A 17,158-nucleotide genomic window follows, 5' to 3' on the forward strand; every position below is an offset into this window, starting at 1 on the left:
AGTCTATGTGTTACAATTTGACATAATCAAAATTTTGTATGCACATTGCAATCTCAACTACCAAAGAGGACATTATTCTCATACTTGATTGATGATGTTGATAAACACAAAAATGTGAACCAGACAAGAAAACAAGCACAAAGTCATTTAACTATAAAACATAACATTTGTGATTCATATCACCTAAAGTATGCCAAATAGCACTATAAATGTAAGTTTGATAACAAAAGTTCTACAATTTTTGGTTATGAAACTTACATTTATAGGACTATTTACACCTTAAGGCAATGACTGAATAATAATCCCAGCAACTAGGGAGGACAATATTCTCATATTGGATTGATGCTATTGATAAACCACAAGATGCAAACCAAAAAAAGGAGAGAGCACAAAGTTATATAACCATGTGACCATTTCGTTCATGATAACAACATAAAATCACTTGAAGTATTTTCATGTACAACTTAAACTTTAGCTTGGGTGTAGAAAACCTATAATTGGAAACATGGTCTTTGAAGCTTGGGCTAGAGACTTGGATGATTCTCCAAATTGGGGTTGGGGTTGAGATTTTGGAAGATTTTTCAAATCACTTTTCCCCTCAAATAAGGCTGCTTCTTGAAGCACAATTTCCCTTGTGTTTGCTCTCTTTTTCAAGACCTTTTGAGTAAAAGTTGTAGATAAAAGACTTTCAAAGTGATCAAGCATTTCAAATAACAAGATCTCTTGTTTTAGATCCTTGGGTTTAGAGCACAAAAATTCTCACCAAACAAGAAAGAAATCACAAAATCATCTTACCATAAAATGATATCCATGATGTCAACATACAAATCACTTGAAGTATTCTCACACATAATTTCACTTCCCAATATGTTTTTACAAAAATCTCACTATGCAAATAAAGCCTTATCATTGAGAACAATGAACATTGCATACAATACAACAAATCTAAATCCTTTGAACTATGAGATATTATAGCACCTCCTAAGGTGTGTCAAGTAATTCTTTGCAAAAAATGAGACTAAAGTGTCCTTCCTCGGTATCCTCACTAAGAGGCGTAATATTCTTTGGTAAGTTCATTCAACACCCATACATTGATTTCAATAGAACTCTCCTTAACTAGATCCTCTACTTGCACCTATAATAAAAACCTTAGCATTGAGTGGATTTTCTCCATAATGTTTGCTCTTTACAAATGGCCAGATATTAACCTCAAGGTCCATTGATATTCAATATGGAAGCATTTCTTACAGTAGAATGTTCTCCCCTTACAACGATTGAAAATTGATGGATAAATATATTTCTCTTGAGGATCCACACAACTCTTGTAAGGTGTGTCATCAATGAGCAATGTACACCTAGGGTCCAAGTGGAATTATTGTCTAACCTTTGAGAGGGGCTTGAACATGGCCTCAACTCCAAGCTTGCTGGGTGGTATATTTTATTATGAGGATGCATCTCATAATCTTCCTGTCCCCAAACCATTTAAAAAACATCTTTACATCCCTTGAATGATATTGTAAGGCTTTCACCATTAGATACACATTATGTTGCATAGTTGTTGACCATATGCATACATTGAATCTTTCCCATAGTTTTGACAATAACTACAAGCATCCTTATTGCAATGCAATCTAGCCTTTCTCATACTTGATGCTTGTATTTTTGTCTAATCTTGTAGCACCTCGTTCCAATAGTGATGCATTAACACTAGTCTGGTAACCTAACAAGACATAAAAGTGTCCTTTCAGGGTTTTGGAAAAAAAATGCAAAACCATAGTAGATCCAATCATTTTGAAAAATCCTTTCATGAGCTTATATTTCAAGGACTACTACATATGGAAAAAATGAGAAACTTGTAAAATTTCTCATCTCTTGGTCACAACAAGCCTCCAAAGTTGATGGACCAGTGCATTTTGCCCAAAACAGCCATTTCTTACGGTTGATTTCATATAAATAAGAGTGGGTATTTTTTTAGGACATGAGATAAAGTGCCCCATTACTTCAACATGTTGGTGATCAAAACATATGGTTGCTTTTGCCTCAGTATTCTTTTTTGGGCAAAAAAATAGGTACAAAAAAGTTGCTTTTTTGCCATTCTGCAAACCTATCATCAAAGTTTCTATAGTCACGCTCAATATTGGTACTATATATATGTTTTCTTAGTTCACTTTGGGCCTTTGGATTCAAAAGTAGCCATGGAGTATGTCAAAATAATAATGGATCTCTTACTAAGTGGAACCTTGGGGACACTGATGAAGTGCCAAATACAGCAAACATGACAAAACTGGGTTTAGCATTATGACCTCTAGAATCCCATAGAAAATACTCAATATCTAGCAGAATTTGTATTTTATGATTAGATATGGTTACTACCTACAAAATACACACAATTGGCCCAAGAAACTAGAAATATTGTGAAAGTTATACTTGCTACACTGAAATGTCTCGTATTCTTCAGCAATAAAAAAACTCAACCATCATCATATACTATTCTATATAGCGATTAGACCCCCAAAACTCAAAGAAGAATAGATTTATGTTATATATGCCACTTCCACAATCAAAGTTGCATTTGGATATCAAGAAAGCCACCAAAAAAATCATAAAAGTGCTAATTTTGGCCAAAATCAGGATTATGCAACTCTTGTAAGTTGGTCATAACTTTCAATTTTAACACTTAGTTCTCTCTAGAAACACCAAAACATGTTGAGACCTATGAAGTCTTATCCGCTAGAAATATAAACCTCACAAACATGAAGTTTAGAGTGGTATAGTTGCAAAAATTTGAGAAAAAAGCCAAAAACAGGACCCGTTTTTTCACATAGTTTAGGTTCAAAAATGTTGTGCAAGAGTAAGGTTAATGGTGAGATAGATATTCCAAAAAAATTCAAGTTTTTTTCAGCTCATAAGGAAACTTTATGGATATATAGCACCTAGAAGTTAATTTTCATGCTCTTCAAATAATTCAAGCAAAATGGTCACTTAACAGGACATAAATGTGTCATGTTACCATTCTAGTGTTAATTAAGATCTAAGATGATATTCATCTTTTCTCTCCCATTGTAAGCATTTGATCCAATGTGCTTGTGTAATTCTTTTGGGATTTATGTCAAACAAAAGAAAAATTTTACGCTCATGATATTAAATAAAAGGTATCACACGTGATTCTAGATTGACAAAACACATGCATATATGAACAATAGAGCACATATCATATAATAGATTGATTAAAAATCCATAAATGAGAAGACTGGGAGGGAGGAGAGAGAGAGAGAGAGAGAGAGAGAGAGAGAGAGAGAGAGAGAGAGTAGACAAAGACATCTAACCTTCATTAAGAGACCATTATAGATAGGGGTAAAAGCATGAAAGGGTGGTCAATTTTTAGGGTAGATCTAGGTGGTTTTTGAGGTACTTCTTAAGCTTCACTTGTTTCCTTGCCTTCATTTATTGAGGATGTGGAAAATCTCAAGAGGCCACTTCTAGAAGTCATTACTTTTTGAACCTCTCTTATGGGCAAAGGTGATTAATTGTGACATTGTTGCATGCCAATCTACATAGCAAGAAGCTATCCATGTGCTACTCAATAGAGCAAGAAATAAATGTGTACGCTTATCGCATTTGTGCAACCTCCATCTTCACCGCATACAGTAAACTACTCTCTCTCTCTCTCTCTCTCTCTCTCTCTCTCTCTCTCTCTCTCTCTCTCTCTCTCTTTGTTTTTTGTTGCTACATTTTTTGTTGAAAATTGTGTTTACTTGGGGACATTTAGGATTGGGCATAAAGTCTGTAACTCTTGGCAACAAAAGAATTGTAAATATCAACTCTCTCTCTCTCTCTTCAATTGTATAAATGTTCTTTTTAGTGATTTTTTACACTATCAAATTTGGTTTGCAACAAGATCTTCTTGGAAGGTTCTATACCCCACTAAAACCTAATTCAATTGCACATGAGAGGAGTTGCATGAGGAGTATGGCTTAAGCTTGGAGGGCGATCTACCAACACCTCAATGAGGCCAATGTCATAGGTTAGGATTGGTTTTCAATATTTGTGAGAAAAGGGAGAAGGGCTCTAAAATCTTTTCGCATATGATGTGACCCAAGTTTGTAAATGAGTGTAGGTTACTATTTCACAAAGTCTACCAAAGCATGTTGTCCAACAAAGAGATCACACACAAGTTTGCAGCTTTGCTTGTGTATAAGAAATTCCCAACTACTTGGCAGGATCTTATGGTGTTGCATATATTGGACCATTGCAAGAAGCTTTTAGGTGGCATTGAAAAGAAAGTAATGAATTGGATGGAGATCAATGAGGGACCATCACTTTATCCCCTTCATGTTAACAGTGTTGAGGCAAGAGGAACAAGTGGGGAAAATGCTCTCTTTTTTGGCAACACTTCTCTACTTAGTGCCTCCTTCATAAGCCATCAAGTAAAAGCACAGGTGGAACATATGCTAGATGCAAAAAGGGATGTAGTAAAGTCTTTGAATACAAAATTGGATAATATGAGAGTAGAGCTACAAGATAGAAACCAAAATATGTGGAAGATACACGGGACATCTTCAACCGTGGAAATGCTTTAGGGGCAATTGCAAGAGCTCTAGATATTGCAGTCCAACATGAAGGGGGTTGTTGTTGATATTGACCCCCAATTTTTTGGTGATTGAATGCAAGGTGGCTGCTCTCACTAGTGCATTCACAGCTCTTGGAACTAATGCAAGCAACTCAAAAAAAAGAGACGAGGTGGATCATCTCAAGGTATGTATCGACCCATTCATAGGTACATCGTTTTGCAAACCTGAAAATAACCGTGAATTTGGGATATATGTGTATATTGTGTGTGTGTGTGTGTGTGTGTGTGTGTGTGTGTGTGTGTGTGTGTGAGTGTGCATAATTTATAGCAAATTAAAAGGTGGAGAGCCACACGTGGTCCGATTGGTTAATTTTGTTTGTGGTAGTTTATTCTTTCATAGTGTTCTTTTGTCATGGTCGTCTTTTTGTTTATGTGGTAGTGCCCTAGGTACTTTACATGGTAGTCTCTTCTATAGTGGCCATTTTTTTTTTCATGAAAGTTTGTTATGGTGCTAAGTGCCCAAGGTATTTGACATTGTAGTTATATCTCTTGTGGTGTTCTTTTGTGACATGGTTGTTTTTTCTCTTATATGTGGTACTACCCAAGGTACTTTATATTGTAGTTTTTTTTGTTATATTGGTTTGGTAGTCTCTTCTATTGTTATAATGGTTTGGTACTTGACATGGTAGTCTCTTCTATTGTGGCCATTTTTTTTTGTCATGAAAGTTATTTTTGTTATGGTGCTAAGTGCCCAAGGTATTTTACATGGTATTTTTATCTCTTGTGGTGTTCTTTTGTGACATGGTTGTTTTTTTCTCTTATATGTGGTACTACCCAAGGTACTTTATATTGTAGTTTTTTTTGTTATAATGGTTTGGTTTTATCCTGAAGTTTAGTTTTTCATGGTGGTAGTGCCCAAGGTACTTGACATGGTAATTTCTTTTGATATGGGAGTTTCTTTTTGTGACGGTGATAGTGACCAAGTACTTTGCTATGGTTGTTTTTTTTCATGAACGTTTGTATATAATGGTGGTTGTGTCGAAGGTACTTCCCATGGTAGGTTTTCTACCAAGGTGATTTTTGGGAGTCATCATTATTTTTCCAGTTATTGTATAGTGGCCAAAGTACCTATCATGGTACTTCTTTTAGTCATGGTGGTTTTTTTTATCATGGCATTCTTTCTTGTTATGATACCTTTTTTCCATGGAGTTTCTTTGGAATGGTAGTCTTATGTTATGGTGGTAGTGCCCAAGGTACTTTTCTACTTTCCATGGTATTTTTCATTGCCTTAGAGGGTTTTTTTGGAATGCTAGTTTTTTGTTATGGTAGCAGTGCCCAAGGCACTTTTTCATGGTTTCTCTGCAATGGTTGTTTTTTTCTTCATGGAAGTTTGTTTGCTATGGTGGTTGTACCTAAGGTACTTGTAAAGGTAGTTTTTTCTACCATGGTGGTTTTAGGATCATGGCTTTTGTTTTTTAGTATTGCATTGTGATTGCATGAAAGTACTAGATTCTTTGATGTTGGTATCAGAGCATATATTCCTCTTTTCCTGCCTAAGAAGAGAGGTTCTTCAGTTATCTATGAAAGGTTTGAGTTGTTCATTGCAATAGGATAAGTTGGATTGGGATTTATTATCTCGATTGGAATGCCTTCTTTGTAGGGTTTTCCATACACCATTGGGAACTATGGTTTTAATAATGGACTCTTTTTAGACTTGCCTATGGCTTAACCATTATTGAGGTACTAGCAAGCTCAAAAGAAATGAATGTCAGCTCAACAACCTAGTCCACTACTCTTTGCAATTAACAATATTCTAAACCAAGCATGTGGATAGTAAAGTGCTTATTTTCAAGGGTTACGAGGAGTAGCAACTAAGCACATTCAACAAGGTAGATCACGCGTATTAAACCACAAAAAGAGAGGCACTGGGAATGGTATTCAGTGCTGCAAAGCTACTTCATTTCTATGTTGATCATCAAACTTTAGTTTATTAGATTAATAAGGTTGTGACTTTCATGGGACCTTTTAAGAAAGTCACACATATGAAGAATAAGTATATAGTCATGGCTACATGCTGTGTCAGTAAATGTGTGGAGGCTAAGGCACTTCCCAACAACATAGCTAAATCCACAATTTAGTTCTTGTTTGAGCATATTATATGTTGATATGACTGCTCAGTGGAGATATTTTCAAATCAAGGGAATCATTTCATTAATGACACCATTTAGATCCTAACTAAAATATTTTCCATCAAGCATTGAAAGTCCACACCTTATTATCCCAAATGTAATGGATAGGGTGAGAGTAGCAACAAGACCATCAAGACTATCTTGACTAAGATTATGTAGAAGGAACCCCACAACTAGGATGAGAAACTTCAGAAAACACTATGGGCATATGGAACATCGCACAAAATTACAACTAGAATGACACCTTTCAAAATAGTGTATGGTATAGAAGCCGCTGTATAAATGCAATTTGTTGTGTCCCAATCTCAGTTAGCAATGGAACGTGATTATAACTCAAATTTGAAAAAGAGATAAGATGAGCCACTCAGGTGAGACACAAACAAAGAGCAAAGAAGGAAATACTAGCATGATAACAAGTTGGAAGGTGTGGGAGTTTAGAAAGGAGATTTGGTTTTATTGTATTCATTCAAGTTAGGAGACCTAAGAAACCTAATCTAAAAATAGATTGGTAGAACCTTATAAGGTTAATGGGGTCTTCTAAATGGAACAATTGGACTTAAGGATCTATATGAACTCATGAGCCAAAATTAAACTTTACTATTGAGGGCCATATTTCAATTTTTTCTCCACCTCTCTCTTGGTATGCACTTGATGCATGAAAATCACAAAAAAAACCTATGTATTTATTTTGTACATGGCTATGGTTTTGCAAATTTGGATCTTGGAATAAGGAGAGGTAGGAACAAACCCTATGAAAAGAAAAATGCACTAGATGCTGATTCCACCCGACGGTCACTACATGTGAAGAGTAAAAGTCAATAGTGAAAGGGAGGAGATTCTTATACATTATGGAGTTGGAGTCAACAAAATATTATCAAATTCAAGCATAATTCACCCTTTCTTGGTCTTCCTCTCCCTTGATCTGCATGCCCTCTCTTGCCATGTCTGAAGTTGGAGCTAGCTTCCCTAGATGGTAGGACGGTCTTTTGAAGAAAAGATTTCAATTCACCAGATGGGGCATCCAGGGGAATTTGCTAGAACAAGGCAGCTTGTTTGATGTATCCCTTTAGCCTTTCTCTGAACATATAGTGAACTAGAAGTGCCTTGATGCCCTCTTGTCCTTCTGTGGAGGTCCATTTGAGAAATTTAAGCGTGCTCTTCTTCAGAGAATCAACAAGAAATAAGGATGTGACTTTGAATATCATAAGCCACAAGGCATGGCCAAAGCAAAGCACGTTGCCATCCTGACATTGGTCACCTTCTCCATTAAATTCACAACCACATTTAATGAAGGGTCTGTGAATATTCCACCATAATTGAGTAGTGTAGCTAGGGTCCCTGCCGGTAAGGGAAATGGCTCCTTTGACCCCAAGAACACCTCCAAGATTGGTGGAACACCTTTGTGTTTCAAAATGTGCCATGGTTAAAGGGCAGCCAATGAGATATGATTCAATGATGTTGGAGGAGTTGGTTAGGCAGATTCATGTAGACCAATTTTTGCCTCTTTGTCCTTGTCATTGAGCAAGGTGAGAAGAAATTTCTCATTAATGGGTGCTAGTAAAACATAGTTACCAAAGCCCAAAACCTTCTGATGTGTATCATGTAGCATGGGTTTTAACCTTCTGCGGGGGATAAAGGGATCAGTATAAGTTCCCATGGGTTTGGATACCTTATCTAGGGGTGTGCATGGGACAGAGAACTCCTCTTTGATGGATTCTTTTTCATCCTCCTCAAGGTCATCGAGTATGAGGCTGCTTGTAGTATGTGAAAGTGGGGAGAAGGAGTACATCGGGGCAACTTGCAACATGCTCTTTTTTCTCTGTCAGCGGATGAGGGGGTACATTCCTGAGCGTTTTCCATGCATCTCCATAAACTTCCTCATAATGGAGGGAGATTTTCCCACCACTCCTTGCGCTCTCTAGCATCCTCACTGAGAATATTTGGGTTGCTGGCAATGATTTCTTGGATTTTGTTAGTGGCATGTGAAGGGTTTCCTCTTGCTAAGGCATACACACACAACCATGCAGCGATATCCAGGATAGCTAGGGGTAGAGTATCAAAGCCAGCCCCAAATCGATGCATCCCAAATCATGCTCAATGATAGTATTGTGAAAGAGAGGATCTTTGATGCAAAGTAACAAGCCTTGAATGAAGGGGGAAACAACATTTAGTCGATCAGAATAGTCCATGCGCATGAGATCCTCATGCCAAGAGGAAACGATGTCCTGCATATGAGTCAGAGTGATGTAAGCTCATTCTTTAGACAAAGGATTTGGTTAGTTATGAGCTGCCAAAATCATTAGTGTGTGTAGATAGCATTCAATATAGAAAGCAGGAATAATAGCTTCAAGGCAATAAATTCCTCAGAGAATGAGGGATGCTTCTATTAATTTTGGCATTTGCAACAAAGTATTATCTGGATTCCTATGAGTAGAATATGGCAAGCTCCATATATGTAACTATCATCCATTATGAGAAAAAACCAAGCTAGTTTTTAGCTCATGGATTGCAGGTGTCTAGTACATTGGGCATTTGTTATCAATATGAACTACATGCTATTCACAAAAAACAAAAAATACTAATGTTGATTGTTTGCCAAAACGTGAGTAGGGAGATCCATTTGGCTTGTAGAGTATGGCCCAAGGAGAGAGTCCTGTAAGTTGCTAGCCTCTCTGTCAAACACCACTAAATTCATACAGTTTTGTGTGTGTGTGTGTGTGTGTGTGTGAGTGAGAGAGAGAGAGAGAGAGAGAGAGAGAGAGAGAGAGAGAAATGTGGGGTGGGAGGGGACCAAAGAGAGAGAGAGGATAGTGGGCAAGGGATGGAGGAATATGGTGTGGGAGTGCTGGGGTACCATCATAGCATAGTTCCAATGACCAACAATAATTGTCAATCTGGAGGGGTGAGCTACCCGACTAGGGCCTGGAAACACTCACCGATTAGTGAGCTAATCATGGAAACACGAATGGTAACTCTATGAAGTGGGCTTCTCGGCCTATGGAGGAGCTATGCCATGATGTCTGGCAATCTCCACATCCAATCCTCTTCGTCTCAAATCAACCCAATAATACACACTAATGATTGCAAAGATGCACACATCACTAATCCTATCATGCAACACACTAATCGCAAGTGCACACACATAGATCCATTGAGTATCCACACTCCAATCAAACCTACATGCACATACAAAGAATAGCGGGAAACCACACAAGATTAGAGCAGGATTAACCACTAATCAGTTACATATCCTTGAGAAAAATCTCTTGAGAACCACACGAAAGGTCTCAATCACATCCCTACCCAACCTTTCTGTAAACACATAGCAATGGATTAGCTATGGGCTTGTCTGCTAAAGGTCATAAGTACCCAACGTGGAACCCAAGGGCTTCCTATGCGCCAAGCCCAATGCCAATACCTACTCCACATGTAGTCTCTGGAGCACCTTCACCCACGGTGCCTGCTCACTTAGGTGACTTGGCAACATTCGCTCAAGCTATTGGTCGATCTATTGCTGAGAATATGCGTAACACGCCTGATAGAGAGCCTAGAAGTAAGGCAGTACAAATAGCCAAGCTCGCACAAAAATTTAGTGGAGACGGGGATGTGAGAAAGCATATCGAAGTGTTTGAACAAATATGTGATTCTCTAGGAGAACACAATGACCTGCATAAGAGTAATGCTTTAAGCTTAACCTTAAGTGGGAAGGCAGGGGATTGGTATAGAACCCTAAGGGTGGAAGAAAAAACGATTTACCCTACTCTTAGGAGACTGTTCTTGAAAGAATACATACGAGAGGGAGTGCTTTGGGGAATGGCCTCTCAACTCCAGAAAGCCCAACGAGAGGAGGGGGAGTCGGTGAGAGACTTTATTAGTCGCTTGAAGCATTTGAATTCTCATTGTAATCCAAATGAGCGCTTCAATAATAATCAATTGCTTGATAGATTCATTAGGGGATTACGACATGAGGATATCTACAATGTTCTAGTCATTAGAGGTATCACCACTTGGGAAGCAGTCACCACCAATGCGATCCAATTGGAGGATAATCTAATGATTCAAGGAGAAAGAGTGTCTGTTGAGACTAAATCTATTAGCTCGCAAGCATCAAGGCATCAGCCAATGACCCTTAAGCCTATTGCTAAGGAGCCAAAGATATCTGAGATGACTTTAGCAGATCTCACCAAGGCTATTCAAGAGAGTCTTAGAGACAATCATGCTCCGTAAAACAATCATATGTATCAAAGAAGGGAGCAACAATGGTGCTCAGTATGCTATGGACCGCATAGTACCAGTGAATGCCCTACTTTTAGAGTAAAATTCAATGGGAATTGCAATGCCTGTGGAAGGTATGGTCATCAAGCTAAGGATTGCATAGTATTTAAGCACGTGATGGCCAATAGACCAACCTTAGCATGGACATACACACCTCGAGTGCCTGCATTGATGCCGGCCCCACCTCTTGAGCAAACAACACAACACATGGTCCCTAGAGCCCAAAATGTTGTTCAAACAACACCCTTACCACCTCCAGTGCTAGGACCGCAACCACCACATCCAAGAATCACTTATGTGAATCAAGTGGGTTGTGAGTCATCTATTGCTTGTTTGGAAGGCTTTGAGAAAGATATAGATCTTCATATTGCCTATGGGATGGATGTGCTTGAAGAAAGTCCACAATACTACATGGAGGACTATTGGGGACAAGTCAGACCTGTATAGCAAGTAGTTGCTCTTGCGGCAAGAGGCCAAAATATCAAGTACACTGCTAAGAGACCACCTCTTCAATGCTATGAGTGTGGAGGTCCACATCGTGTAGCCGAGTGTCCTATTAGGCTACAAAAGAACGCCACATTAATGCAAACCAATCAAGCGAGCACGTCTACAATGCCGATACTCATGTGTAATCGATGTGGCATAGATCATTTGATTGCCCAATGTCCAAATAATCCAAATGCACCGAATATCACGCCATTAAACTTGATTGAAGTTACCGAGGAGCCATCACAAAGTACACTTGTGGTACCAGTAAACGTACTCACACGATCGATGCTCCAAAAACAAAATTATATTCTTGAGGAAAGAGACGTCATCAATTGCCCAATCTCAGAAAAAGAAGAAAACACGAAGGAAGAGATCGCAAAAAGCAGCGAAGTCAGACCCCAGTTCAAGGACCAACATAGGGGTTGGTGACGACCCTGTATATATGAACGATGCTAAAGAGGATTCTGATTCAGGAGAAACCATGGAGACCAAAACGGCCACTAAGATAGAAACCAAGAAGGAATATCTTCATGAGCCACAATGGCCAAGATCCAAGAAGAAGATAGGAACTTATCCAAATCCTATAGAGGAGATTGAGCGAGTCAAGAAATTAAGGAGTTTGGATCTAGAACTAGCACCTAGGCAGATCCAGATTACAGACACCGTGTTCCCTACGCAACAACAACCTCACCAAGTCCATAGACCCTTAGCCATACCTAGTGTCATCCAAGAAGAAAGTGACTTAAAGTCATGGGAAAGTGGGCGTACTCACTTCTTGATGGAAAGAATGTTTACAGAGGGACTACCTAATCCTATCGAAGAAATGGAGATCCTATCTTCCCCACGTCAAGGGACTGAAGTCCAAAAGGTGCCGTTAAAGATTTCCAAATTGATGGATTTCATGTCTTCAGAAGTTAGAACCACCATCATGTCCAAACTATATAAAGACCCTGAGCTAGTCTCAGCTCTTCGAGCCTTCCTCAATGGAGAACTAAAGTTTGGGCTACCACAATTTGCACAGATGGATGGAGCTGGGGAGATGCCGATAGAGGAGGAACACTTAGATCCACAACCCAACCTAGATGAGAACCTTGTTATAGAAATACCTGTTAACAAGTTGGGACAATACTTTGAGGGTGATGAATCCAATGCGACCATACCAATCACTACTAAGGGATTAACTGTGAAGGGAATCCTTGATGGTGGCGTTGGGGTTAGCATTGTGACTAAAAATTGATGGGAAACTATGGGAAGACCTCACCTTGCGACCACAATCATAGTAGTGAAGATGGCCAATGGGTCTATTGTTAAACCTATTGGGATGCTAGAAGATCTCAAGATCAAGGTCTTTGGACATAAAATAAGAATTACCTTCATTGTTATGATTTCTCCAAGCACACCATGGCATCGGAGATGATCTTAGGACGTCCTTTCCTGAGGGAAGCAAAAATGGTGCATGAATGGTCTAAAAACCATGTCTACTTGCAATTCCAAGATTCTGTCATTCGAGTAGATCTTGTAACTGGTCGAGCACATCCTCTAGCAAATAGGTTCATAATTGATCATAGATCTGACACCACAGTTCACTCGGCCCCATTGCAATATTGTTACAGTGTAAAGCTGACACTGATGTTGGGAAAGATTCTCCTTATATGGATGTACTACCTGGGATGACTAAGTCAGATAATGTGGATTGGGTCCACCTAGCAGCAACCATAGACACTTGGGGAAATAGGGGGATGACTTGGATAACACCTGAGGGGGATGAAATGCCACCACTCGTACCCTTAAATATGCTAGAAGCAATGCAAATAGCTTCTGACAAGACTCATCCTCATATAACAAAGAAAACATACAAGTGGGTCCCTAAAGCCTCTTTAGCGACCATGGCTAGTGCTAAAAAACAGAAGCCTTGTAAGAAACGTCCCACTCGCTCCAAGAAATGTAAGAAAACGTGGCGGTGGATCCCTAAACAACTATTGGAAGCCCAAGGCTACTATCAAGGAAATGATCAAATCTGGGTGCCAAAACGTAGATTGTATTCTTGCTTGTCACCTGACCCATGTGAGCCCAATCCCGTAGCTCCAAAACGAATCGACAATCGCGGAAAGAAAAAAATCACAAAATGCTACACATCCGCTCCAGAGCTAGTTTGGGTACCGAAGAAAGAGCGATTTGTTCCACCTAGCTTAGGAAGGGGGGAGTCCCATGAAGCTTCTAGCTCCTCATGTATTGCATCCATAGAGGTAAAAGCTTCTCCACAGTCTCCACCTACTATAGTGGACCTCCATAAAGCTACAAAGGAATCCACACCTCCCAGTATTCAAGAATCACCTGATGAACCACTTCAAGTTCGATCCTGCGAGAGTACCTTACCACCCTTACAACTCGATGAGGCACCTAAGGTAATAGAAAACTAATGGCAAAAATCCTCACCTATTACTAACTGGAACAATTGGTTTCAAAGGGTGCCGAGCACATTTCAAACGGTATGATCTACCCAAGGAAGGGGGGAGTGTTTGCAGACAGTCATCATTCACTCACTCCCCTCTGAACCTTCCTCCCTGACCTCTCAATCTCCCAATCTTAGGGAATGTATATATATAGCCTTATACTCACAAAAAACAAAAATAATAAAGAGCAAGAGCAATTAGCAAACGAGTATGCACAATAAAAGTCAAAACATTGACCCAGACCTACACATTCACATCCGGTACACTGAAACAAAAACCTATGTCATCAAACACCTTTGATCCTCATCACTTGAGTGACGGAGGGTAGGTAAGATTAGTACGATAGGAGTGTTTATGTTTAGAGTTTAGTGATTAGCAAAGTTCTTTCTTCCCACTGAGGTGCCTCCTAGAGGTATTCTTTGTGTTTTCTCGTGTGTACAGGAACGTGTTGCTGTTGTTAGGATTTGGACCTTCATGGAATCTTTCTCTCGTTCACACTTCAAATCAAGCACGACCATCAACACAAACAGTTGTTTCTTGTCCATTAGCATTGTCCCTTATCTTTTTGCATCCATGTTTGTCTGCTTTAATTGTGATTGGTAGCATAATTTTCAACACATTTTCTTAGTATCAAACATTAAATTCAATGTAATTTTTTGTCATAATCACTTTTCTAAGTTTAAAAATCAAGCCGTCTGACTAAGCTAGTTTGACCAAGCTAAGCATTAGAGATCTTCTCTTAATACCATGGGGAATGCCTTCCTAATTATCAATGGTTACTTAGTTTCTTAATCCGATTTAGGCATCATTGTGTAAAATGTAACAAGGATTTCTAGTGGGACTAAGCTTAAGTATTATAAAGGGAGTTTACTAGTGTGATGAGCTTGGGGAGGGTAACAGTGTTATATGACCCCCCAAAATTAAAATGCTAAAAATGAACAAACAAAAAATCAAAGTGCCACAATGTAAAATCTTGAGCTGGAAGAGAAACCTCAGCTTGAGTTGGTACTCCACTCACATGTATCGCCTATGGTACTAGAGCCCTAGAGGTTCCCAATGTGGGCGCTTTTCCTTGAAAAGCAAAAAACCCAAGGCATACAAAATAAGCACACACATCAAAATTGAATCATTGTGAAAAGAATTTGGGGGTCAAAGAAAAGGAAATAAGTCAGGCGATGATTTCATGAGCAATTCCTTTTATCGTAGCTTAACTACAAGGTCTTCTAGGTATAGCCTCTAGTCAGCCCTCGGACATGAAATACTTGGCTCTCGCAATTAAACAACTTAATTGACCAAAGAAAATTGAGAAGTTTGCCCATGGTATCAATAGTCGATATTTAGTGCCTTTCGACCGTTAAATTAGCGACCCCAGACTTGTTCAATTTTTTACCTTTACAACTGTATATGAGTTTGATTATATTGCAGCTGACAAATGGTTTAGAATTATTCTACCAATCAATTTGTCTGCCTAAAACTGCGTATGCTTTTTAATTGTATATGAGAAAGCAATAACTGTGCCAATGTTGTTTGATTTTGCAGTGACTGAAGAAGGCTAAGTACATTCATCTCAAATGCTCTTCCACCTCAACGAACGAGCTTCAACTCAATAGATTCCGAGGACGGAATCTACATCAGGAAGGGGGGCATGTTAACCCTCACGCACATTCCTATCACCTACGACAGACGCTGTATTATTTATTTGGTAGAGTCAAGTACCGGGCTTGTCGGTCCAATAGGAAAAGGGTAAGAGTGATCACCGATGAGAGGCGTGCTCTAACTGGAACATTCAAGGGATTAGTTGGCTAAGCATGGGCGCCCAAGTGTGAATGGGGCGAGCTCATATAAAAGTCAACTAAGCCTAAAATTCAATGATTCTCTCATTTGTGCAATTGAAGAGTGCTCTTGCTCCATCTCCATCTTCTTCTTCTTCATCTCCTTGTGTGTGTGTATGCATGCACGTGTGTGTGTGTGTGTGTGTGTGTGTGTGTGTGTGTGTGTGAGAGAGAGAGAGAGAGAGAGAGAGAGAGAGAGAGAGAGAGAGAGAGAGAGAGAGAGAGAGAGAGTGCGATCAAGCATTGCAACGACGGCACGGCGGCGGTGAAGCGGTTGAGCGAGGAGTAGTGGCGTCTCCTTCTTCTTCGCGGCGAGGAATCCTCCACGATAGCAAGCGTAGAGCGGTAAGTGACACACCATCGCCATCTTTGAGCTTATGAGTTTAGGCTTGTTGTGTGCTTGGAGCCATTTGTAGCTCGCACACAGTGTATCGGCAAGTTCCTTGCATTGACACATGCAACATACACGCACTGATCATAGCCACACTCGTTAATGGTCAAAGGACTCATAGAGAGCATGATGATCACATGGATATATACAATAAAGTTGCATAAGAGATGATGATGGAGATCGGATTAGAGTGATCGACATGAGAGAAGGTATGAAAGTTAACAAGACCATGACAAAGAGGATGAATAAAGAAGGGATCATAGTCACAAGGATAACGATTGAAGGACTCACAGTGAGTATGATGATCGCAAGGATGGATACAATAAAGTCACATAAGAGACGATCGCCATGAGAGAAGGTATGAAAGACGGAAAGACCATGATAGAGAGGATGAATATAGAACGGCTTGTAGCCTTAGGGATAATGATCAAAGGACTCATAGAGCAAAAGCAGCATAGGAGGGATCGTAGCCACAATGATGATGATCGAAGGACTCATAGAGAGCATGATGATTGCATGGATAGATACAATGAACTCGTAGAAGACATGGTGATTAAGATCACAGTAGACATGTCATTGATCAATATACTGATGGAGATTATAGTCTACATGATCAACATGAGAGAAAATATGGAAGATGAAGAGACCGTGACGAAGAGGATGAATATAGAAGGGATCGTAGCCACAAGGATAATGATCAAGGAATTACGAAGAGCACGGATAGATACGATGAACTCGTAGAAGACATGGTGATTAAGATCAGAGTAGACATGTCATTGATCAACATAGTGATGGAGATTGTAATCTACATGATCAACATGAGAGAAAGTATGGAAGATGAAGAGACCGTGACGAAGAGGATGAATATAGAAGGGATCGTAGCCACAAGGATAATGATAAAAGGAATTACAAAGAGCACGATCATCGCAGAAATAGGTATAATGGATATATAAACAATG

The sequence above is a fragment of the Adiantum capillus-veneris genome, chromosome 3 (assembly GCF_014529385.1).
Source record: "Adiantum capillus-veneris isolate H3 chromosome 3, ASM1452938v2, whole genome shotgun sequence".
Taxonomy (NCBI): Eukaryota; Viridiplantae; Streptophyta; class Polypodiopsida; order Polypodiales; family Pteridaceae; genus Adiantum; species Adiantum capillus-veneris.